The 24,193-nt window shown below is 37.8% G+C and overlaps 1 long non-coding RNA gene across 1 annotated transcript in view; it reads right to left on the bottom strand.

The window, feature by feature from the left end:
* Positions 1-2,381: 2,381 nt before the first annotated feature.
* The window catches only part of LOC143693461 (uncharacterized), an 85,320-nt gene continuing 63,508 nt past the window's right edge, over positions 2,382-24,193 (bottom strand). The window contains exon 3 of the long non-coding RNA XR_013181156.1: positions 2,382-2,821. This is a non-coding gene — a long non-coding RNA (uncharacterized LOC143693461). The remainder of the gene's footprint in view (positions 2,822-24,193) is intronic.

The following is a 24,193-nucleotide window of genomic DNA, read 5'->3' on the forward strand; positions in this document are numbered from 1 at the left end:
AATGTTGGGGGAGGGTGCTGTAGGGAGATATATGATTCTAGCTGTTCTTAATTAAAAGAAATTTAAATTTGCAAATTTACCTCAGATTTGTGAACTCAGCCTAACTTTCAGAGGTACTTTGAATACAAGTCCATGAACAATGTTGGTGGAGTTGGCTAAGACTTTACTTGCTTATATGAGTGAAACCTCCCTCACCCCGACTTCTGTGTATGTAAGCCATGCACTCATTCATCATCCAAATCTCCTCATTTTGCTGTCTTCATAATGTGATTTCCAATTCCACACAAGAACTAAAAGTCTAATATATTAAGGTGGTTTTATATTTTTGTTCATACATATAAAAGTGGATTTTCCATGCTCACAAAGAGAACAGATTGACCTTCATAGATGAGATTCTGCCATATCTATGCACATGGAGCATTGTTTTACTCAGAGCTTTTCACATGGTCTAGTTGCTGAATTTGGCTGGGAAGATATGACTGTGCAGAAAAACTTATTTTAAAGGAATAAGTAAATTCAAAACTCAGTCTCACATACTAGTGTCACAACCTGGGAAATGCAATGTTATCCCCAAACTTCTTTCATTTTTCAAAACTGACATTTGAATATGAAATATATACAAAAACACGATTCAAAACATCACATGGTAAAAAGGTGCATTCAGAGCAATCACAACTAACATAGCTAGAGTTGTAAGTGCTGACTTATCTGTTTGTAAACTTTAGTTCAATCAAACTGTTTTGAAATAACACTTTAATATCAATGAATCTAGGTAAACTTCCATTCCACATCACTCTTTTTTCATGGGCATTGAGACATTGCTATTCATGAGCCAAAAAGATAGCACCAAAATTAGAGAAGAGGTACTAAAAGAGCACTACAGGAAAGTTAACACATCCTGAGAACAATCTGTCTTCTGGTAGGTTCTAGAAGTAGGTTCTGGTGTAGGATCACAGAATTTTTAGGTTGGAAAAGAGGTCTAAGATCCTTGTGTCCAACTGATCACTGTGTCCAGCTATTAACCCAGCACTGCCAAGTCCACCACTGATTCATATTTAATGCTACATCTACACATCTTTCAAATACCTCCAAGGGATGGGGACTCTGCCACTTCCCTGGATACTCTGTTCCAATGCTTGGCCACTCTTTCAGTGAATAATTTTTTTTTCCTAATATAACATCTAAACTTCCCCTGGCACAACTTGAGGCCCTTTCCTCTTCCCCTGTCACTTGTTACCTGAGAAAAGAGACTGACCCATACATCACTGCAACATCCTTTCAGGTCATTGTAGGGAATGATAAGATCTTCCCTGAGACTGGTTTTCTCCAGATTATACAACACCAGTTCCCTCAGCCACTCCTGTACGGGGCTGCATGAGTGGAAGATGTGCATGCTGAGATACCACACGACAAGGACCTGCTAGACTTGTTGAAGGCCTTGCTGGAAGGTTGTGATGGAATGATGCCTTGGCCATCAGTGACACTGGGATTATCGGCCTGACTGACAGGATGCCAGTATTCTTCACAGTGATTAGAAAGCACATAAAAAGACAGCAATTGTGAGGGAAGAATATTAACGCTATTTCAGCCATATTATGTCATTGTTCCCTACATTTAGGTGAAGAGGTCTCACTGTCTCTTACTTTTTTCAGTGTACCTCAGACAGTTCATCCAGGGCCTTACATTTAATCATTAGCGTTATTCCTTTCATATACAGTTTTAACAGTGGTCCATCCCTCTCACTCCTTTCCCACATCCTCCACAGAAAGCTGTTTGAGTTCCTGACCTCTCTGCCTCTCTCTCCCCACTGGCCCTTCAAGCCTAATTTTTCTCTCCTTGTAAGTTTGCAAAAAATAATTTTTTCAGTTAATTCTGCCTGCATTCCTGACAACCCATTCTTAGCAAAGTTCTCTCATACCTTAGCTTGAAAGTACTTTGAGAACTAGTACGTTTAAAACCCAAATGTAGGCCCATGATATATACTAATCTGTGGAGCAGAATGTAAAACCCCAGAACAAAATCACCACTTTATTGCTGGTGTCATCCAAAGAGTCTATAAATCTGAATTTTATATCTGCAACACATGAGCAAAACCTGGCCTGTATTTCTTTTTAACATATCTTCATTCTAATCATTCCTAACACTAACTGCAAGTGTCTCAAACTTGACAGCTAGTTTAGCATTAGACAACAATAGAATATTTCATTTCTGTAAGTTTAGTTATCTTGTTAAAATTCATATTTGCTTGTAAAATACTGAGAAAGGCTTTTAATCATTTGCTGTCAAAATGCCAGGTGGGTTTTTATATCAAGAATTGGTAAAGTCAAAAGATTCTTTTTAAGTTTTTTTTTTTAATGTAAGATATATTTTCCTACTGCCTGAAAAATCAATAAAACATCTAGCTGAAAAAGGAGAGGGAAACATGAAAAATAAAGATGGGGCTTGCAGATCTATGGGGTTTTGCTCTACACAGCCCTTGTGGATGGGGTGGAGCTGAGGTTGAGCAAAGTAGACAGGGAGGGTTTCAGGCCTAAGAGAAGAGAAGAACCTGAAAGGAGGAGCTGCCTGAGATCAGCTCCTGCAGGAATCACATCAGAGAGAGTGTAAGCAGGATGGAAATGGGAGCTACATTATGCTGCCAACCATGAGCAAAGATGAAAAGTCAGTGAAGGACTGGGGAGGAGGCTGAAGGAGGAGGAGGTGGGAAAGAACAATGAGTTGAAACATAGTCATCTCTGTTGGCAAAACAATCTTCTCCACAGCATCTTCTCACAGCCCCAGCTGTTTCTTCACTACTGCTCCACTGTTATTGCTCTCAGACCTGTATAGAGAAAACAGAGAAACTATTTTGTGGTAGCTTTATTCTTAATGATCTGTTATCCATTTGTATTTATAGGCCATCCATGCCCAGGAGCCTTTGGGCACATAACAAAATATAACTAAAACACAGCTTAGTTTTAAAAAAGGCAACATGGCCCAATTAATTCCCCAATTAATTAATTTATTCTACATCCTTTTAAATTTTGGTCTAAGGATTTTATGTAGGACATTAAAAAAAAAAAAAGAACAGTTCCACTGACAAGACAGGTAATTATTTTATTCAATGATTTTTCTCAATGCAAATCTAATAATAGCTGGATCACTAACGGGGGGCCAAATTCTGCCCTGAGGTAAATCCAGCACCATTTCACCAACTTCAAGGGAATTGCTGTTTTACTCGGATCAGAACTGGGCTGTTAAATTATAAGTGCCCAGTTATTCATAGAACTGAACTAAATTATTTTTCTTTCCTTTTTTTTCCCTCTTGTTCTTCAAATATAGAAGTTAGCTCTAAATCACTAAACCAAACCTGAAGTATATGGCTGTAGTTTCTCCTCTAAGGAAAAGAGGAGAAACAGTCTCCCTCTCAACCCCTTGAGAATCATCCACAGCCCCCATTTGTGTCCACATGCTTCTCTCTCTATGAAAACACAGGCAGGGCTTGACAAGACCTCAAATAAAGTTCACATTGTCAGAAAACAAATGACATGTGTAAGGTAAGGGGACAAAGGAAAGGCAAACATATTCAAATATTTAATGTACCAGGCTGCACATCTTTTCTCCTCCTCCCAAATCCAAAGTTTCCCAGATATTTGTTGCAAATATGTCACTGAGTACCACAAGGAAAGTTTGCGTGTGCTTTGATTAAGCTTTGGATTCTCTGAAGAATAAAGGGGTTTAGGTTTTGGGATCACTGTGCCCATATGTCAGCCTGGTGGTGGCTCCTCATTCTTGTGAAGGGAGGGAATGGGTACGTAATGAACACTGGTCTGCCCCCTCCTCTCAGTGAATTTACACCCACACATTTTCAAGAGCCCTGCTGTGTTTAAATACCTCATTATTAGGTAGTAATCATGTTATCTTTTTGCCATAACTTACTTCCTTGTTTTGAACACAGATCACTGATATACTTAGACTGACACTGATAACTAAATGCCAGGCTGAAAGGAAATTTGCCTCATACCAGATAGTAAACAGTTACACTTTGATATCATCCTTGAGAGAATGGGCATTACTATTTCTCTGTTGCATACAGAAACTTTGTGCCATGAGATAGGTCTACCTTCTCTGTATTATGAAATGAAACTTGTTTATAGCACCTTTTTTTCACTCTAGCATTAAGAGAAGACCTTTTTTTCATAGTTAACATCTTCTTCCTTCTACATGCCTTCAGCTACAAATAGCAAAAGTAGTCTAAACCCCCCTCCACCCCCCAAATTCAAATTGGAGTATAATACCACACTGAGAGGAAATGTGATTTAATAACTTGTTAGCTTGGGAGTAGAAAAATTCATTTTCCAGCATTATTTTAGAGTGCTCGAGTGACCTTGAACAAATCCCTTTATCCCTCTCTTTGCCTAAATTCCCCATTTATATAACAGAAGCAATGATTTGTCTTTACTTGTCACTATAAGGATAAGTACAAAAACATTACAAAGCTCCAACTGAAACAAAAGAGAGTATCTGAGTAGCAGATATTTGCAAAAGAGCAACTTAAATTTCAAGTATACTCCTTGCTCCCTCACTTCTCATCTCCAGAGTTTTAGAAACAGGAGATAGTAAGTACATCAGATTCTCTCACTCGTAGAACTGGATGCAACCATTAGTTTTATTAGAAATGGACATGTATGATGCAGATTAAAATGGACATAAAAATTACTGAGGATATTTTCTTCTTTGTCTGTTGTTTAAAACCCACTGCAGACAACATTTATGAAAACTGAACTGCAGAATATACTACCACTGACTAATTAACATACATGAAATAAAAATCCCTTAACTGTAAAAATATATTTTTCAATACAAAAAGCCTATAGTAATCATCAAAACTACAAATCTGTAGAATGCCAACTACTTTGAAAACAAAATAAAGGGTTCCAAAACCTCATTAGCAGGGAGTCTAGTCATTGTTTAACTGTAAAATGGGACAGGAGAGTCCATGTTCAGCCCACTGGGGCTGAATACAGTCTGTAAGTCTATTTCATTATAGTTTGTAACTGCATCCCTTTGGAGGAGATAGTATATTTTGGAACATTATTAATATGCAGTCCACAAAAAACGGTTTGAAAGCTAAGGAAAAGCAACCCTTGAAGTAAATAATTCTGAATAATTATGCACAGAAAAATCTATTGTGTGAGGAAGTGTAGAAATCTCAGATAAATATACAGGGTGTGCCCCAGTTACTACACAATACTTCCAATCCAAATAGTGCCTTGTGTTGCGAGGGGATTGTGAGACTGCTAGGATGCATTTGTTGCCAAATATTTTTATGGGAAAGATTACACTGCTATTGGTGCATTCACAGAACTTGTGCTAAGCTCACTCTGGAACTTGTGTTGTGATATTCTAAAACTTATTTGACACTTGTGGTATGAAATTTTATGTCCTTGAGCTTTTAAACTTATTTTTGTAAATATCCATGTTGTGAAATATCTTCTGTACACCCAGTCAAACCAGTTCCTTAAGCATAGGGGAGTTAATACGGTGATTTTTCAAGAAGGAATTCTACGCCTTCCAAAATTATTCTTGTGTCTGTACTACACAATTGTTTTGTAAATGATACTGTACACACTGAAATTGAAGATAATAGTATTTTACTACCCCAGAGACTAATGAATATGCTATTCTTGTGGCTCTTGTACTGTTTACTGGAACCCAGGTAAATGTCCTGACTTGTTATGACAATGTCTATAAGCAATTAGTTGGGAACTCAAATAGAAAGCTTTAGGATCACAATCCAGGTTTTTCATTTCCTTTAACATTCCCTTCAGTTGTACATTGTGAAGAATTTTATCTAAGAAAAGATATGGGTCTGGGCTGCCTGCCAAGAGTTTTGGGTTCTTAACAGATTGTTTTTCCCTGTGGGGTCAACTCACTTTCTGCTTGAGACGTCCACTTTTGTCTGTATTTCCTGAAACAAGTCATTTACATGCCTAACTCCTATACATCTTGAGTGCTTAAAGAAAAGAGACATGTTGGTAATGTCATCACCAATTGTTATCACCAGTTATCAACCATACTTAAATATAATGTCAAACACTTCTAAATCATTCTCTCAATGCTATTCTCAAAATACCATTTGTTACTCCAAGTGCTTGTCAATCACTGCCCAGTCTCACACCTCATCAATGGAAAAAGTGATTTGAGACATCAAGGAGCCACACAAGCACATGGGCTGGCCTCTTATTACATGGAATCTCCCAGTAATTTTTCCTACAGGAATTCAGACATGGATCCACTCAGGCTCTCCTGTCTGAGCATTTCCCTGCTATACTACAGGTTATCAGACAGTTGGGCTGTAGCAAGCATAATCATGGTGGACATGGCTGACCTTACCCTTGGGATTCACTGGTTGTGATGTCCACACATAAGACAGGCATGATGCAATTTAGAACTTGCATGCATTTAAAGTAGGTCACTGGAAGACACAATCACAGCTGATCTTGGCATCTTTGTTCTTCACTGAACTCAGGTATATGTGGAGTTTCTTTAAACAGCTGAAAACTTTGCACATCTTTCCAAAAATGTTCTTCAGTACAGTTGTAGGAAGTTGAAGTGCAGTTTGTAGACAAAGTACTCTACGGATCTGTTTTGAATACGATAGGAAAGATTTCATTCCCTAATGATGGCTGTAGATGATGCCTTTTCAGTTCCTCAGGATATCCCTTCCTTTGGCTACTTGTCAGAAAGAATGTGGTCTTCTGCACTTTCTGAGTCATGTCTGCCAACTTTGTGTGGAAAATCTATAATTTAAGACACTGAGGATTTCCCTGAGTATACCTATGCCCCTGAATAGGCACTGCAATGTCATCCATAGAAGACACTATTCTCAAACTTGAGCTTCCTACACAGAAAGTTCTGTTGGAGAGTGTCTAAACATATGGACATGAGCTTGTGGTAAGAATATTCATCAGCTTTTTCTGTACATGCTGCAAAATTTATCTGTGTTTACGAATTTGAACACCTGGTGGCTTTGGTTTTTTTTTTAAACTAACTGTTGTAAGGAGAAGACTCAAAAGTCAAAAGGAATAGCAGTTTAAAAAAATCCAAGTTGGGAATAAAGGTATCTGTCTATAAGTGTTTGCTTCTACTTTGGAGAAGTATTGATGAAAATATTTTAAAACTGTTGAATATGCAACATTATTGAAAATATATTAATAACATAATGCAAATTTTCTGGATCAAACAGTAAGTTATGTAGTGTTCCCCTAAATATACTATTTAATATATTAACCAATAAACTAGGAACTGGGCAAAGTTCACAATGAAGGTGACTTGTCTCTAGAGGAATATATTGTTGGTGCAAAGATATAGATTTAAAACCTGAAGAACAAGTTTTCATTTCTTTCATTTGTGGATAACAACAAAAGAACTAGTTCATCTTTAATTTTTGAAAGATGAAAAACAAACTATGACAACCACTCATGATACATAAATAGAACATCAATGATAAATTATAAAACAGATAATTTTCCTTAGTGAATAATGAACAATAAATACTGAAAAATTAACTATTTCATTTATGTTGATAGAAAACTTAAGAGCATACCAAACTAAGTTTCCTTGTTTGATCAGCAGAAAATGAATGACAGTTTCAACTTTCAAACTGATAATGAGCTCTGGGCCAATTTGCAATGTACTTTGCCAGCGAAATTCAAGAAACGTGAAACATATTGAATCATAGTGGTATTCCTGAACTTCTAATTATACTGGGAATTAATCTGCTTCTAGATATGTTAACTGTATTCTTTTAAAAGTGTAAGTTTATTGAGATATTCATATGCATTGCATCATTTAGTTTGAAGCTTGCATAGTACTTTTACACGGAGAAAGAGCATATGTGTCAATGCGCCGTAAGGCTATGCATACTTCAGGTGTGTATACCTCAGATATTTTCCTGTGTGGGGCACGCATGCCAACTATGTTTAAGGAATTTACACCTCAAATTTTACACCTTTTATTTAAAGGCCTTCAGGTTATGTTTCAGTTAAGCAGCATTTAGCACACTGCTTTTCAGCAGTACGATTTGAGTCTGTGACGCCTCACCCCGTTTTTTTCTCTGTGCTGTGAGGTGGTGCTGTAAAGCTGCATAACCTGATGCTGTGTGGCCTACATTCAGAAAGTGTAAATCCATATCAATTCCAAGACAAAGCTTTGCTCAGTGAAGGAGACAATTTCCATTATACATACATACATATACATGAATAATGTATTTCTGCACTTAATTTGCTACTTCTGCATATTCCTGTTTAGGCATGTTTGAAGAAACAGGACCCAAAAAACCCTTAGTCTCTCACAGAGGACAGTTGTTTCAGAAGAGGCAGGAGAGGGACACACATTTTCCCATCACCCAGTGAACAGTGCTGTGCTGCTTTTTGTCAAAAGCTCCTTGCACGTTTCCTACAGAGGCTTCTGACTTCCACTGCAATGCCCCACTATTTAAGTGTGTCTGGAAGCTGTGGGAGTTTGATGTTTCATAAAACTTTCACGTTTCATAATGCCTTACAGACATTGCAAAGCTTTTTGAGCCAATATTGGGGGGTCATAAAATTTTATTGATCACTGACAAAATGCCCAATAATCTGCAGAAGGATTGAAGCAATATTTTAGAATTCTTTATTTTTACCTCTTTCCTCTTCATTTCCTTTTTGTCAACCGTAGCATTTATTTTTCTTTATTTTTATCATATGCCAACTGAAAAAAATGAACAAAAGATAAACATGTTTCTTAGTTCTTTTTAGACCTGGCCACTTCATTAGGAGGCTCCTGAGGTGTGTGGAAGATAACTTCCTGACACAGCTGGTGACTAAGCCAACTAGAGAGGGTGCCTGACTGGATCTGGTGTTTGCAAAGAGAGAAGGACTGGTGGGTGATGTGAGGAGGGGGGTCAGTAGAACTGCCAGTCACAGAGAGTCGACTTTGGCCAGTTTAGGGGTCTGGTTGATAAGAGTCCGTTGGGAGGCAGTCCTGAAGAACAAAGCAGTCCAGGAAATGAGTTTCCCTCATTCTTCAAGAGGGAAATCTTAAAAGTGCAGGAGCAGGCCATATCCATGTGCTGAAAGATCAGCCAGCAAGGAAGAACACTGACCTGGCTGAACAGAGACCTTTGTCTGGAACACAGGAAAACAATAAAGGAGAGTTTATGAACTTTGGAAGAAGGGGCAGGTTGCTCAGGAAGACTATGAGGATGTTGTGAAATTATGCAGAGAGAAAATTAGAAGATCCGAAGCCCAGCTAGTAATTAATCTGGTTACTGACATAAGAAACATTTTAAAAACATTTCTATAAAGAAGTGAGCAACAAAAGGGGGGCTGAAGAGACTCTCCATTCTTTAGTGAATGCAGGAGTAGATACAGTGACGAAGGGTGAGGAAAAGTCTGAGGCATTTAACACCTTCTTTAACTCAGTCTTTACTATTAGACAGACCAGTTGTTCTTGGGGTTCCCAGCCCACAGACCTGGAAGACAGGGATGGGGAGCAGAATGAAGTTCACAGAATCCAAGGCGAAATGGTCAGCAACCTGCTGCAGCACACAGACCCACACAAGTCTATGAGGCCAGAGGAGATCCACCCAAAGGTAATAAGGGAACTGGCATTAAGTGCTCACCAAGTCACTTTCAATCATTTACCAGAAGTTCTGCCTAACTGGGGAGGTCCCAGTTGGAAGATAGCAAAATGTGATGCACATCTCCAGGAAGAGCCTGAAGGGATGCAGGGAATGACAGACCAGTTTGACCTTAGTGCCGTGGAAGGTCATGGAGCAGCTCATCCTGAGTGCCATCACATGGTATGTACAGGACAGCCCCGAGACTGGGTCCAGCCAGCACGTGCTCATGAAAGGCAGGCTCTGACCTGCTCTCCTTCTATGATAAGGTGAACTACTTAGTAGCTGAGGGAAAAGCTGTAAGGTGTTGTCTACCCAGGTTTTACTAAAGACTTTGACAACTTTTCCCAAAGCATTCTCCTGGAGAACCTGGGCACTCATGGCTTGGACAGGTGTACTCTTTTCTGGGTAAAAAACTGGCTGGATAGCCAAGGCCAGGGAGTTGTGGTGAATGGAATCCAGCTGGTGGCTGGTGGCTGGTAATGAGTGGGGCTTGCCAGGACTCAGGACTGGGGTGAATATCTTTAACAATGATCTGGAAAAGGGGATGGAGTGCATCTTCAGTCCGTTTGCAGACAGCACCAACTTGGGTGGAAGTGTTGATCTGCGGAGGGTAGGAAGGTTCTGCAGAGGGATCTGAACAGGCTGGATCCATGGGCCAAGGCCAATTGTATGAGTTGCAACAAGGCCAAGTGCCCTGCCCTTGGGTCACAACAACCCCATGCAGTGCTACAGGCTGGGGGATGAGTGGTTGGAAAAGGCCTGGTGGAAAAGGACCAGCACGTGCTGGTTGACAGCTGGCTGAACATGAGCCAAGGGAATTGGAGATTTTACCACTCTCTACAACCACTGGAAGCTGCAGCAAGTTGAGGGTCAGTCTCTTCTCCCAAGTAATAAGTGATAGGAAAAGAGGAAATGGCTTCAAGGTTCCAGAAGAGGTTAGATGAGGTATTGGGAAAAATTTCTTCATGGAAAGGGCAGTAAAGCATTAGAAAAGGCTGCCTAGGGAAGTGGTGGAGTCATATCCCTGGAGGCATTTAAAAACCATGTAGATGTGGCACTTACAAACATGGCTGAGTGGCATAATTGTTATGGACACAGTTTAGAAGTGGACTTGGCATTGCTGTGTTACTGGCTGGATTTGATGATCTTACTGTTCTTTTTCCATCTAAATGATTCTGTGATTATTTATAAACTTCATCTGTGAATAAGCCCATGAATGTTACCTGGCACTATGTGGCCTACATCCTTGCAGTTATCCTAAATAAAGCAGACCTCAAAAACACATGGGAATTTAGATGCAAATACTTTGAGCACGGGCTGAACTGAAATGCAGTTTTTAAGTCAACATAGTCTTTCAGCTCTCTTTTGCTGAAAAGAATGTGGCTGCCTGGTACATAGCCTACCACTATCAGTTTGTGTCATTTCTGTCCCTTCAGCCCAGATCTACTTTTCTTTCCTTCAAAAATATGACATGAAAGGAGAAACTCCCTATTATTCCCAAGGTTCGAGGCAACAAATATTTTACAATCATCTAAATCAATCCACTTAAGTTTTGCCTGCAATGGGAACTCACCCAAATATGGTTCTTACTGAAGTTAAGTGTCTTGGTTACATAGCAATGTCCTCATGCTGCAGTTTGGAGGTGGATGCCCCAGTTTCCCCACTTACAGTGCACAAATCCATTTACACCATGAAGTGATTTGAATAAGATAAATTTGTTTTCAGATTAAGTTCAGAGCGAAGGAGAATATCCTAAACTTTAAACAGTGGGGATGTAAAACTCCCAGCCAAACTAGCTGTGATCTATATACATGCTTCCACAGTGCAAACCCCTGGCTAAAGGGAGCTGTGATGTGTTCCATCTGACAAGAATCTTATATCTGTGAAGCCAAATGGTTGTTTTACAAAATTAGAATGGATTTTGAATTTAATCTTTTAATTAAATGAAATAAATTTGTCTTGGAGCTCTTAAAAAAGACAAATCTTCTTGAAAACGCAGCTGCTTCTTTGAGAAGGCCACTGATTTCTGTACTATGTAAAGTGGAAATCCCCTCACTTATTCACTTTCTCCAGGAATTGTACAAGCTCCTTTTATGAATATATGTGTTCTTCAAGATGTTGGGGAAAATTGTCACGTGCTTCGATTTTTATTATTTTCCTGTGTATATGTATTAATTATTTTCCTTCATCAGACTGCTTTTGGCTTATTGTCATGCAGAATCATCTACAGGTACCTCTCCACAGAGTTTGGCTGTTGCTTTTTTTCATGCTCACTTGTAGCATGCATCCACTCACAGCAGAGAAAATGCAGTGCTTTAAAGATCCTCAGAGTGGAGCTCAACCACAGTCTACCAGAAACATAGGCTCAGGCACTAACACCTTGGTGCAAGGTCACTCCAATTCCTTCCCTCTGTTTTTCTCTCTTTGTTTTATCCAAATGGGAGTTCAACGGTACAATCTTGAGTGGAGTCTTCAGACTATACCATTAGCTTATTGAGTAACTGCACCTGCTTTTAAATTTTAATGATGCACTTTTAATGTGATAAATGCATTATACCTCAATGGTTTTATATGCAGGTCGAATAAACTATGAGCTTTGTTACTCTTCAGATATTACTTTCCTAAGAACATCTTTATAATTGTACAGCTTATGTAGTTGCACATGTTCCTGGTAGTCTGAAAATGGCTCTGGTTCTGTACCAGTGAACAAAAGGCACTTTTGAGTGCATATGCTAGTTAATTGTTTTTGTTAACTTGAGAGCTGCATCACCTAGAATCAGGCTGACAAAGCATTTAATCTAGATGGTTCCTGTGGAGGAGAGAGGAGGTTTTCTTCTGTTGGTTTGTTACAGCAGAATTCAGAGAAAAAACATTTCTGGCATTTTGTTTTAACTGAGTTGCTTGGATGTGTTTGTGATATAAATAAGATACTAGGCAGATACTAAAGGCAGAGTTTGACAACTGTGATAAATAATAGTTACTGGTTTTTTATAGAGAAGTGGGTGGTTATAGTGAAAAATAAGAATTTTACTTTTTAATGTAACTACCCGAGGTAATTGACCACCAAAAGACTGAGGTGTAAGATACTAATATAGGAATTTGCCCAGAAAATCAATATGTATAAATAAAAACATTTGTATGTTATTAGTTTTATTTTGCTATTTCAAGTAAAGTATAGTTGACTTAAGAAATATTCCCAAGTAATTCTTACTGAGTGGACTGGTTGTTTAATATAGCATGAATTCACTTGATCACAATTTTCTATGCCCTACCTTGTCAGATTCATTAGTTGTGACCTAGAATACTTCTGCATGGTTCAAATTAGTTATTTGGACTTTTTGCTGATTCTCAATTGTTGATTCTCTTTTAAGAGTTTTAATAAATGTGCCACAGGGATAAAAGTGCTTACTTCTGGGCATTTATCTTCAAGGAATTAAACTGAGACCAGAAGCTCAACCTTGTTTTAGTGTAATGAGTTCCAGTTGTTGTGTTTTGGTATGTTTTAATAAGATTAATTACCTTTTGCCTGGGCTGATTCTTTTCCTTCATTTCTAACAAAGAATGGACAGTCACTGAATTACCTGAGCAAGAAATAATACCTAGTATAGGAATATTATCCAGCTGGCAAAGAACTAATGTTACTGGTTTACACCAGCCTCCAGGCAGAAATGGAGTCAAACATCTGTCATATTGCAGCAATTTTCATCTGGCTAATGGGCTGTTGGCTCTACATGCCAGCTAGTGTAACCACAACTTACTTTAAGGTATTTCAGACCACTGCAAGATGGTTTTCAGATAAAAAAGGGTCTTAACCAGGTCTTAGTTGTTTCCCTTCTGCTATTTTCTTTCAGTAATGGATGCAATGGAAAATAGTTCAACCTTGGTAGGATTCCCTTCACTGCCTTCCCTTAGAATAAAGTTCCCTACCAGAAAACATCTGAATCCATGAATGTCTTTGGTGGTTGAACATTTGGCAGTAGTTGCATTTAACTTCTCTTTAAAGTCTACAAGATTAATAGTCTCCTAAGTCAAAGCATAAAAGTGATTACAAATGCAACCCATTTGGTTACCATCACGGTCTTCTTAGGAATACGGTCAGGCGCTCTATTGAACGATGGCTGACAGCAAAATTGCACTCAGTGACACTGATTCACTCCAGCACCTCGGTTACACCTTATCCCTCAGTCCTCTGTAAATGATTTTCTCCTACATAGGCTTAGAGGGTTAGCCTTAGAGCTGTACACACAAGCGCCACCAAAAATGGCAAATTTCTCTAAGTTGTAGCTTAATTCTGAATCACAGCATGAACAATTTGCAGCAGCAGCTGGTCCAGCATTCCTATGATATTGGATTAATTTTCATCATAAAATGTTCATGGAAATTATGAAGAAGACTGTGTATAGACCAGAAGAGTGGGCCTTGTTTGCCCCTTAGGGTTTCTTGGTAAATTTTTTCATTAGGAAGAAAGAAAATAAATTTCACAAACTACTGTTTGCAGTTCAAGACATCTTCTTGCAGTGTTAAAATAAATTGATTTGGGGCAATGGAATCTGTGAAATTAGTGCAAATATCCTTCCTTCAAAAGTTTGGATGTTATATATGTCTGTTTTCCTCCATCAGCCTTTATATTTTCACACTACTAATGAATGAGTCCCTAATTGCCACAGTTATGCTGTCTGGGGTTACTTCCCAGCAGAGTCTCTTGCCAAGGCCAGCTGGAATTCTGTTTGCATTCTGCAGCTGATTAGTGGAAACTGCTAGTGCTAAACATAAATAAATAAGAGACACATACACACACAAAAAAAAAAAAAAGCGTTGAGTTCAAGAAGTTTGTAGTGCTCCCCTGAAGTCAAACAATTTTCTTCAAATTAGAAAAATTGACAATGGATAAATATAATAACTCCTGATATAAGTCATAACCAGCTGTGATCAACCTAACTGGTTATTGACACCCTTTTCCCCACAGAAAAGCAATTGAAACAGCTTTTCTCTGACATTAGGGAATCAGACTGAAGGGTTTTTCCATCAATCTTTCCGTGACATTTTGAAGTCATAAGGATATCTGGGTTCTTTTCTGTTTCACAGAAACAAAAACTATTCAAACTGATTTCTCCCTACAGGGTTGATTTTTGTTTTGTTTTGGCTTTTTTGTCCTTAAATATTTAAAGCTTGAAAATTCATTTTGATGAGGCTACAAGACAGATAAAATCTAGATTGCATACCTCAGTTCTCCGTTAGATTCAGCTCTATTATTTGTCTTGCATTACATAAGCTCTGGGTATCCTTGGGCTTTGTGTAGTAGGAATCATCTACTTACTAAGGTACTCTGTTAGAAGTTCAGTAGAAAAATGTGGGGGGAAATGAAAGGAATAGCCTTGATTTCAAAGAAAGAAGTTGCCTTAGTATCTAAATGTGTCTGCTCTGGAGCTATTCAACAAACCCCTTTTCTGGCAAGAAGTGTCCTGTGTGTATCTGTAAGGGTCCCTATTATAAACAGAATGTCTTTCTCATTTTTCCCTGAATGCAAAATGGTGGCTCTCCCCCAAGCTGCCTCTTCCTGTGTAGAAATCTAACAAGTGGGATTTCAGAAATATTCCTAAAACAGCAGTCCCTCATTTGCTGGTTTCTCAGTTGGTTAATCTATTCCTGAATTTTATTTGAAAAATTTTTCTGGACAGTTTGACAACCTTCCCAGTGGGATTGGAATACTCAAAGCTCCTGACCTTCCTCCACCACAGAACATTCAAAAGCTGGGATGGACAATGGGAGATGCATCTGAAAAAATGCATCTGTATTTCTGAAAAAGAAAGGCCAGGAGGAATTCTTTGACAAGTGTTGCAGACTGCCTGACATCATCACTGCTGGTTCTTCTCCACCAGACTGGTGTGCCTGAACTACATAGCACTGATATATGGGTGTGTCTCAGTTCAAAGTATCCAATTTAAAATTATGTTAAATCTTTTTTGCAGCTCCCTACAACAGTATTCTGATTTCTTCTGTAAGGTGTTTGAAATGAGATCATGTATCATTTTTCTAGAGGTAAGGTCTGTTGGCATGGTGCTATAGTCTGAGTCTCTTACTATAAACATACCTGCCCTTATGGTTATGATCACATTTTACTCTCATGTTAACCAGAATAAACAATGAATAATGTCAGATAAGACTATTTAATGAGTAAATTTAGCAACTTAAAACACTGGGTACTAAAAAAAATCATCTGGCATCTTTTTATGGTTTTGATGCTCCTGGTGGGATTTTTCTTCGCATACATTTATTAGTAAACTCATCTACAGTTACAGTGAAAATTATAGGTGTCTTTGGAGAGTGATTAATCTCATCCTATGGTGGGTGTTTAAAAGAGGTTGGATGAACTATCCTCTAGTAGTGTGTAGAAGTAACCCTTCACAGACTGGTAAAGAGATAGGTGGCTCTCGGCTTTTGATCCAGGAAAGGCAAATAAAAGCCCCAAGACTGTTGCCAGCAAAAATACTGACAGGAGGATTCATACTGCTTTTGGAAAATCTGTGAGATCCACAAGCTGAAAGAAGTTTAAAATTGTAAATGGAGTCTGGATGACACACTTAAGACTGAGCACTGACATTTGAAGTTGGGAATATAGTGGGAAATACTGATTTATATCCAACTGCTATACCTTGTTGCTTCTCTATGAAAAATTAGGGATGGACTTTTGGGAAAAGTAAAATATTGAGAACCCATTGTAAGCTTTTTGCTGAAAATAAATGGGATATTGGGGAGATCTTCACTTGTTATACTAGTAAATGGTCTATAAGTCACTTAGGCCTTACTGGGACTTATGCCAGTACAATACATCATTCTTTTTAATTAAAATACTAGTTCTACCCAAAAGCACTAAAACCCTGTCAAAAATTTCAACAAAATCTTGTCCTTGTTAATGTGAAATGTTACTTTGTGTGAGTCAGGGACGTGATTTTGTCCATGTTATCATCTCCACAAGAAAAAACAATGCTGCATAAGGCATTACTGTATTCATGTGTATTTATTTATATAAATACATTATTTTTTCCAAGATATATTTGGGAGAAGTATGCAGTCATATTTAAGCACAGATTCTTCCATTTTTATGGCTGAGTTATGCAATGCTTCTTTCCGCAAGCTTACGCCTTAAACAAATAATTTATAAAGCACTGTGTCTCAGGAACTGTGTTCTGGTTAGTTTGTTTAGACACAACAGTTTTCATAACTGTCACTGCACATTGAGTTTTTTATATTTGCTTTGGACAGCAAACTGCCAACTACCTGCAAACGCTAGCAACTTCATACAATTTGTTTTGGCAAAAGGTCACCATGCAGAAAATTTTCTGTAAGATGTGGCAAGTCAGATTTCATACACACTATCCTCTCTGGGACAAAGGCTTGAGATTGTTATTTCTGTAATACTCATCAAAGCCAGAGGAGCAGAGATAGAAATGCTAGTCAGGTTGCTCTACTCTTTCACTACTAAAGTTTACTGCACTGTGTAATTTTTGATCATATTTAAGTCCCTTGTATTTCCTACAGTTAAATGAGGTCTGATCATAGGAAGAAACCATTAATTTGGATTTTAATCTCTGTCGCATTCAGAACAATTCCACCAAATAAAGTAAATTTATTTACTTTTATGCAAATGAGTTCAGATTTTTACCATTTGTTTTTATTTTTGGAAGGAAAGTTTAGCATTTCACATTGACACTCCACCACCCTTCTTTTATCTGTACATCACTGAAGAAGTGTTGTTTTCAGTTCTTTGTTGTTATGGCAGCATGCCTTTCAAGCTATCATTTTAATCTGTCTCCTACAGATTCTGCTGGTTTTTTTTCCTATAAAAAGCCTTATAGATAGATATATATTATTTTTTCAGTTTGAGGTACATCATATTGAATAGATAAATGCCTTAAACTGCATGTGAAAGCATCCAGAGGCTGATACTGACATTTTATAATTTTCTTGTTATTTTTTTAAGTTTTGTTCCCCGATACCTTTACCAGCAATTTTTGAGTCAGAGTTCTGGATGGGCCAAAGTGCTCCGTCCCTAAAAAACCAAAACTTACATTTGGCAGACCCAGTATAGCACTCTTACCTACTGACATAAGTGTGGATCTAAGGTAGACTTCATAACTTTCAGTGAATGCTTTTCTGTGCACAGAGTCAGAAAAAGATACCAGGAACCATATGTGAGTCCAAAATACACTGCAATCTATGGAACAGGACTTCCCTGGCAATATGAAAAATGATGTTATCTTAGAACAAAATTATGAAGGACTTATACCCAAGAGCAACAAGGCCCTGAGGTTCGTTGGTTCACAAGAAATCAAAGAATCCTGCATATGCACATATTTTAAGGCAGTGCATTGATTAGATCATTACTCTGACACTGACACTGCAGACTTTCATAATCATGAGCTATTTAATGTATAAATGGCTCTCTGCCATTAATGACAACATTCACAAACATGTTTTGTTTGGGGTTTTTTATGTACATCTCTCTATTTCAGTTACTGAACGATTTGCAACGCCAAAGAAAAGCAGGGAACTGGAAGGCAGGGAACATTCCCACCCACAGCAGTCTCAGACCTCCTGGTCAGGCCTCTTTCTGGGAAAAGGGAGTGATACATCTTTGCATCTTTGAACTGAGCTTGTTAAATGTTGATCAAGTTATGCTTTTGTTTTTGTGTAACAGGTTCATACTCCTACACCCATTCACAAATGCCTGTTCCCAGTCCCCGTCAAAATTTCTTTCCTCTCAAACAAAGCCAGCAGACTCAGCGTTTCATTGAACTGTGGAAGCAAGAAACTCTTGAAGTAGTCATGGGACAGGGAAAAGAATTAGGTGGAGAGGAAGGAGGAGGTCTCCTGAGGTGTTTTGGCTGAAGATAAAATAAATGTTTCCATAAGTAGCAGATCTACCTCAGGACATTTTGTCTCTCCTCCAGCTTCCTGTTCTTTTCCTTGTCCAGTCAGGCTTCAGTCTAATACTTAGGCCAACAGACAAATTGTTTGTGTGACAGTTGCCTCACTAAAAAAGAAATCTTTTTGGGAGAAGGTGAGAAGAACGTATTTTTCTTGATTCCTTTGATTACCAGTTGTGCTTACAAGACAAAATAACAATCCTGGTCTCACTATTCTGAGCCTCCTCAAAACTGAAGCAGAGTGAAGACTGTTGTCTCCCTGGTGAATCCTGTAGCCACTCGACTGTGAGGTGAAATTGTACCTGCTACCAGTTGTATCCAGAAAGAAAAGTGTTTTGCCCTTAACTCCTTGAAAGAAAAGAGAGTGACGCTGCTTTTCTGAAGTAATTTCTGCCTCTGTATTTCCAGTGAACACAAATAAGATTCCTGGTGAACATAAATACTTTTCTGGAGGTCTATATGATGTACATATTCTGCCATAGTCATGTTGATAACCATGATTTTGAGCTGGAATTGAAGGACCTGACCATTAACATTAAATTACTTTCTCATGGATAGTTGCTTACTAGAAAAGCAAGAGTGCAAGTTAGAAGTAATTGTCTTCCTTGTCTGCTCCTCTAGTCACTGTATTCCAGAGGGAAATATCAAAGGCAACCTTAGAAGTCAAATCCCAGTAGTGCTGGGAGTTATGGCTGTGCTGTAAGAGCAACAAAGACAGAACACAAGCTTTCATGAAAGTCTAGGGTGAAGGCTGTATTCCAGACTCATTGCATCATTTTGTTTCTTCCATTTTTTATTGCTTTATGTTTCCATGTCCTTCAGAGGAACATATTTTATTGGCTAAGTCAGAAGTAGTCAGAACAGGGCATTCAACTTTCTTGTGGACTTGCTCTTTAGGGAAGACACTCACTGTTTAACACATGCCACTCATAGGATGGGTTACTAGTACTTATTTATAGCAACAGACAGAATTAAGCTAAGCTGCAAAGTATGTTGATATGTTCACTAAAAGGTGCTGCACAAAATGGAAATTATTTTTGTTACTTTGTCATGACACCTTTTGGCTCCAATTTTACCCCAATATCCTCGTCTGTCTCTCCTTACAATTGTGTTATATTGTTGTCCTTGCTCCCTTCAATCACCTCGTCTTTCCTTCCACATCAAGAAACCTTTCTCAGAAACAGTTCTGGCATTTGGGCATAAGGAGCATGCCCCACTCAGAAACACAATGTTATTTCACTATAAAATGTGGTTGTCTTCAGTTCAGCTCTGGATGTCATTTGCAACAGTTCAATAGAATATTCAGCAGAATAGCTGATGATGGGTCTGATTCCTTTCACATGTGTCAGAATTACTCCCATTGCCTTCAGCAGCATTCAGCTGGTTCTAAGTGAGTAGTAACAGAATAAACATAGCTGAGATGTTTCACGCATCCATAGTAGAGCAAGCGTGTGCCACCTCAGTGGACTGCACATTTTTGACATTACTAGCCAAAAAAGCCTAGATAAAGCACATAAGCAGTCAAGATACAGTGAAGGTAGTAATTTATCAAAATTGGGCAAAGAGAATTTGCCAGTTTCAGGGCATACTATAAGACCCTACCTATGGGCAAAGCATTTCAATTTTTACAAATATAGGTGCTGCCAATACAATGTATTTCCTGTAACTTCTTTCTATGGAGAATAGTTTAAAAGCATGGAGAAGCAAGAAAAATCCTGGTGTTACTTCATGTTTTTCCTGATACAGAGGCATTAACTCAAGCAGGAATAGTGAGCCAGATAAGAGGATTCTTGCTAAGTTTCCATCAAATTATTTCCAACAGCATTTGCTATTTACATAACACTAGTGAAATATTTTTAGATGCTCTGTCCAACTAAATTTGTCACAGTTATCACAGTAAAATCACTTTTTCTTTCTTTCCAAAGAAATTTCCTAAAATTTCCTAAAGAAGGTTTTCTAAGCCCTAGAGACAGAAGTAAAGAGTTCTAAAACTATTAATTATTAAAAAGGAAAGAGAGGCAACCTCAGAAAATAGAATTTAACTAATTTGTTTAATTAAAATATTCAAAGCCACCTTCTGGTTTTTTTTTAATGAAATACTTCTCCTTGAAAGAGTGATAATCAATGTGGACTTGGGCTAGAGAGGTCAGACTTATATACCATATGGAATTTTTTAAGACATCACTGCCATGACAGATAAGAGAAATTCAATGCATGTACTATACTTAGAATTTAAAAAAAAAAAAAAAACAACTGACAATTTTCTATACTGGAGATAAATTACTTAGGTACCATCATGGAATGAAAATAATTATACAGTAATGGACAAAACACTGGTACAACAGCAGAATAAAAAAATACCTGAACAGGGATGTTTCATCTTATTAAAGAAGGAAAAAGTGGGTTAAATATACAAATTAGGAACAAATTGCAATACTACTCCTCTATATCTCCCAGACTGGATGGTGTCCATGACTACAGAAGGGAAACCAAACAATGAATCCATTTTTGTGCTTACTCCACTCTGCGTAGGGCAGGAAGTGTATAGACCTGTCAGTGGTCACACAGATGGAATTTTGAGCTGATGTGCTTGCACTATTGGACCAAGGTAGCACTTATGATGAGAGATAAACAGTTATTTTGACAAAGACAAACAAGTCTTCTAAACTGTTGGTGATTTTAATGTCAGGCAAACAGTGACTAACAGAAGGTGCTTCCCCCAGCTCCTGCTGTGTACCACAGAGGAATGATAGGCATCAATGTTCTTCCCAGGAGCAAGGAATGAGGAAGAAAAAATGGGTCTGAGTCAAAGGAAAGCTGAGCCACCAAAGCCATAAGACAAGCAATGTGTCTGCAGGCAAAGAGAGATGTAAACCCTGCATGGTTATTAGTGCATGGAGCAGGGGGAGACAGTGTCACGAGCATGGCTGAAAGATTGTCGGACTCCCTTCTTCCAAATGAGGTTCTGCAAAGCTCTTCCACTTGATTTTGTTCACTTCTGTACTATATATGGCAAGTGTTTTCCTGTAAGAAAACTTTCAAAGCCATGAAAAAATACAAAAATCTTATGTGTATTAGGAGTAAATGTGAACCAGTCTGGTATTGCACCAGCACTCCACCAATAAGAAAAATTGCACAAACCTGGCAGCACAGTAACTGAATTGTTATATAGGAACAGTGATGGGGGAAGAGCAAGGAGCATCTATGAGTTCAAGAAATAGAAAGAAGAAATGTCTGTTTGTGGAGGAAAAAACACTAAGGGGAAAAGAGCACAAGGCAAATGTGTTAGTCTAAATAAGGCTGCATGCTCTTATGTCCTTATTAGCTAGCCCTAAGTGGTTTGGGTTCTGAAAACATGTAAATAAAAGTATTCTTGGAGTACTGTGAAGAAATAAGCAGGATAACTATTGTAAAAAATGGTACTCTCAAAGCTTAGTCCATTTTTTTTAAATAAAAAGTTATACTGACGTAACATTAAGAATGAGATTTTAACTGAAATATTTAAACCAACGGTTTCTTCAGAAACCCTCAAACTATCCTCATTAGTATATGCATAATAATAGGCTTTTTCATTATGTACAGAACTTTTGCATCAGTCACTGAATAATGATTATTTTCTACTATAGTTTCACCCCAGCCTACCTGGAGTTTCACAACATTGCAGCAGAAAGTTGCTTTCTGGATAGGCAGCTCCTCAAACAGGCAGTGATCTACCAGATGCTAAGAGGATACACAGAAACATGAGGGAGGGCTTAAGCCAGTATATAGGAGAGAAACCAGATGTGTGAGAAACATTATACAGGCACTGTCAAAAATGAGGGAAGAAATAGCCTGAAGAAGCAGATGGGTGGACATAGTGACAATAATCTCAAACAACAAAGTAGACAACAAAATGCCAGGCAGGGGGGAGAAGGAAGGAATAATTCCCTATACTTGGAGAGAAAAACAGGTAAATATGAAAGTTTTTGAAAATAAAATGAGGATTCATGGGATTTTCTAAGATGTGTGTATGCAAAGATGCATAGCAAAGATAGTATCAGTAGTAATAATTGTTATAAGTCTGAATTTATCAGGGTCTCAAACAGGTTAATGACTGTGGTGTACAACTGTGATTGGAATTATACATGGTCTCAAAATGGAAGGTACAAATACCCACATCTTTTTAGGTGCTCCTTAGACGTTTTTAAAATACATATACAAATACATTGGCACAATCTTAATTGATCTGCAGCATTTTTAAACAGGCATAAAAGCATCCATGCACAGAGCTGTACTGATTTTATTGATATTATACAAACATTAATGGTATCTTTAACATTTAGTTCACATTATGCAAAACCCTTGTATAGATAACCATAGTTAAATTGATTTGCAGCTGTTACTGGTTAGCAATATCCACATTCAGTTTTCAGTGGACTCTAAGTTTCCACTTCAAACACCAAACTTCTGAATTGATTTTTGAGGTAGGTACTTTCCCTCAAAAATCTCAACACTGAGAGGAAGAAAATGGACACCAGCCTAGAACATCTTCATTGATACAATGGATTTGATCTCTGTCTGATAAATGTTGATACTCAGGCAATGTGAGTGCTTCAATAGCTTTTTCTATGGTTCTTTGCATTTAATTTACATTAATTAAAATAATTTACTAAGTACAGAGTATATTAGAATCCAATCTACTATATCTTTGAAAGGCATAAGATCTTTGGGTAGTATTAGAAAAGTGATCTGCCTAAAGGCAATTCACTTGTTTACAGAATGTTGGGAGATGTGGAAAAATGTCAAAAAGAACACAAAATAGGCAACAATATGGAGGAGAAAAGAAGGATTAAGACAAAAAAATGTTAAAAGATTCCTATAATAATTTTCAACACAGTGACTTCTGAATTATATTGTTGTAAGAGAAAGGAGAAACCAGGAAAAAGTTAGGATAAATTGACTAATAAGATCAAGACATCACTGAAAGACACAATAAGGCCTCAAAAAGACAGTGAAAGTAATTTATTGACATCCTAGGTAAGCATTGCTAAAAATTTTAATGAATTCTGAGCCTCAGTGTTCACAAAGGAGGATTGGGAACAGATGCCAGAAACAGACATAAATTTAACAGCAGAGGTGGAAAGCATACTGAAGAAACTCAAGATCGTGCCAGAAGAGGTGACCTAGAAATTAGAACATTTAAAGACTGACAAAACTAAAGGACCAGAAGGTACACATTTGATGAAGCGTCCCAAAAGAGATAGGAAAACCTTTAGCAAGTTTATTTATAATCCCTTTGGAATTGAAAAGGGCAAAGTAGCACATATTTAAGAAGTGATCTAGCTAAAATCTAGAAAGCTTGACTTCTAAGATAAAAGGTGAACCAAATACTTTAAAAGGTAAAGACATCAATTAATTACATGGATTTTCAAAAGCTGTACAAGGCCATGCGTGTGAATTTCAGAATTACTTAGAAGTGCATTTCTGTCTTAAAACCTTATGAATTCTGGTTATCTGTTAATATTTTTAAGTTCTTTTGGTACTCTTTCTGTGTTAATGAACTCGATAAAATGATGGGTGATCACTAGCAATGTATGTGAATACTGGAGACTGTCATACAATTCTATTCAAGAAGACATTT

The sequence above is a fragment of the Agelaius phoeniceus genome, chromosome 2, assembly GCF_051311805.1.
Source record: "Agelaius phoeniceus isolate bAgePho1 chromosome 2, bAgePho1.hap1, whole genome shotgun sequence".
Taxonomy (NCBI): domain Eukaryota; kingdom Metazoa; phylum Chordata; class Aves; order Passeriformes; family Icteridae; genus Agelaius; species Agelaius phoeniceus.